We start from the raw sequence: 2,463 nt of genomic DNA, 5'->3' as shown, positions 1-2,463 counted from the left end.
TGTTGGTTTAGCCTCCTCAATTTTCATCTTTCTCATCATAGCTACTGACATCAAATTGATGCTGGCCCCTAAGTCACAAAGAGCCTTCTCTACTGTGATTTCTCCTATAATACAAGGGATCTGAAAACTCCCAGGATCCTTCAGTTTCTGAGGTAGTTTATGTTGAATGATAGCACTACATTCTTCAGTTAGTATCACAGTCTCATTGTTCTTCCAGCTTCTCTTCTTAGTCATTAGCTCCTTCAAAAACTTGGCATAGAGTGGCATTTGTTGTATGGTTTCAGCAAAGGGTATGTTGATTTGTAGCTTCTTGAAGATTTCCAAAAATCTCAAGAACTGGTTGTCATCTTCCCTTTTCTTCAATAGCTGGGGATATGGAGCTCTTGAGATGTTCAGTTGTGGTATCCCTTTTTCTTTCTGCAGACTTGGCGTGGGAGGTTGAACTCCATCTTGCTCTTCTCCCTTTTCATTTGAGCCTTCTTCTTGTGGTTTTTGGGGACGTTCCTTCAGTTCCTTCCCACTCCTAAGTGTGATAGCTTGACACTCCTCCCTTTTGCTTGAATGGGCATCATAGCAAAAGTTGTGGTTAGGAAGCTGCTTAAACAGATAGCTGATTTGTGTCTCTAGTTTCTTGATGGCAGCATTTTGATTCTGCATGTTTGACTGCACTTCCTCTCTGAATGCTTTACTGTTTCGAATGTCTTTGCATACTCCTTCAATTAAGGTTTCGATCTTAGAGAGCTTGTCATCAATTGATGGGTGATTCGGAGCAGATGTGCTGTTTTGGTTTTGATAGGCGTGTGGAGAAGTGTTGTTGTTGGAGTTGTAACGTCTCTGGTCTTGATTTTGATCTTGCTCACTTCCCCACCCAAAGTTTTGGTGGTTTCTCCATCCAGGGTTGTAGGTCTTGGAGTATGGATCATAGTTTTTTCTTGGTGAATTCCCAATATAGCTAGCTTGCTCCTGACTCCCTTCTGCTTCTTCATTCACTCCTTCTTGGGTTGTTGATAAAGTGGAGATTGCTGCTACTTGGTTCATGTCCATCTTCTTGGTGAGGTCAGCCAGCTGCTGGGTAATGAGCTTGTTTTGGGCCAACATAGCATCTACATTGTTTAGCTCCATTACTCCTCTTGTGTTCCCTCTTTCGAAAGCATAGAAGTAATCGTTCTCTGCTACTGTTTCAATAACATCTATGGCTTCCTCAATAGTCTTCTTCTTGTTCAAAGATCCTCCGGATGAATGGTCTACGGCCTTCTTTGACTCATAAGAGAGTCCTTCATAGAAAATGTGCAGCTGCACCCATTCGTTGAACATGTCAGGTGGACACCTCCTTGTTAAGTCCTTGAACCTTTCCCATGCTTCATATAGAGTCTCACCATCTTGTTGCCTGAAAGTTTGGACCTCAGCTCTCAGCCTATTGATTCGTTGAGGAGGGTAAAATCTTGCTAAGAATTTGTTCACCATGTCTTCCCAAGTTATCAATCTTTCCCTTGGGAAAGATTCCAGCCACTTGGCTGCTTTGTCCCTAAGTGAGAAAGGAAATAGGAGCAGTCTATAGGCATCAGGGTGAACACCATTAGACTTCACTGTGTCACATATTCTCAGGAAGGTGGTTAAATGTTGATTGGGGTCTTCTTGAACACCTCCTCCAAACGAATAGTTGTTCTGAACAAGGGTGATGAGCTGTGGTTTAAGTTCAAAGTTGTTGGCATGGATTGTTGGCTTTTGGATGCTACTTCCACAATTGCCTGGGTTTGGATTGATGTAAGAGCCCAAAACTCTTCTATCCTCCCCAGCATGATTTGCTCTACCTCCTCCCCCATGGTTGTGATCTTCTTCTTCATGATGGTTTTCCATGTTGTCTTCCATGTTTGTTTCAAAGAATTCCTCTTCTTCCTCAGCACCAACCACTTTCTTTCCTCTTGCCTCCCTCCTTAATCTAAGGAAGGTCCTCTCAGGTTCAGAATCGAAGGAAGTTGAAGCCCCTCTTCTTCTCCCTGTCATACAACCATCAAGTGCAAGCAAGAAAAGATAGGTGCAGAAAGTATTTGTGTCAGAATTACTGTTAGTTGTGGGTGATGCAATATATCAAACAGTTAGTGGGTTAGCAAACAGAATTGAAAATAACAAAGAAAAAACAAAAGAGTAGAGGGGGAAGGAAAGAAGTTTAACTAAAACAAAAAGTAAATCACTGAAACAGAAAATGAAATTCACAAAATAAAAATGCTCAATCTAGTGATCTTCCAATTTAATCATTGTTGATGCACAATCAATCCCCGGCAACGGCGCCATAAACTTGATGCACGGAAAACTTGTCTCTCAACAAATCTCCCTTCGACAAGTGTACCGAATTTGTCGTCAAGTAAAAACTCACAATAGAGTGAGGTCGAATCCCACAAGGATTGATTGATCAAGCAACTTTAATTAGAAGAATGTTCTAGTTGAGCGAATTCAGAATTTGGG

General features: G+C 41.7%; 1 non-coding gene across 1 annotated transcript; it reads left to right on the top strand.

The window, feature by feature from the left end:
- The first annotated feature begins 1,312 nt into the window (after positions 1–1,312).
- On the top strand, positions 1,313–1,416 carry LOC148579931 (small nucleolar RNA R71). The gene has a single exon (XR_015899699.1). It is a non-coding gene; the product is annotated as a small nucleolar RNA R71 (small nucleolar RNA).
- The last annotated feature ends 1,047 nt before the right edge of the window (positions 1,417–2,463 follow it).

The sequence above is a fragment of the Arachis ipaensis genome, chromosome B10 (genome assembly GCF_059453495.1).
Source record: "Arachis ipaensis isolate K30076 ecotype BB chromosome B10, ASM5945349v1, whole genome shotgun sequence".
Taxonomy (NCBI): Eukaryota; Viridiplantae; Streptophyta; class Magnoliopsida; order Fabales; family Fabaceae; genus Arachis; species Arachis ipaensis.
Note: the sequence above shows the minus strand (reverse complement) of the source record. Positions and strands in the feature narration are given on the sequence as shown.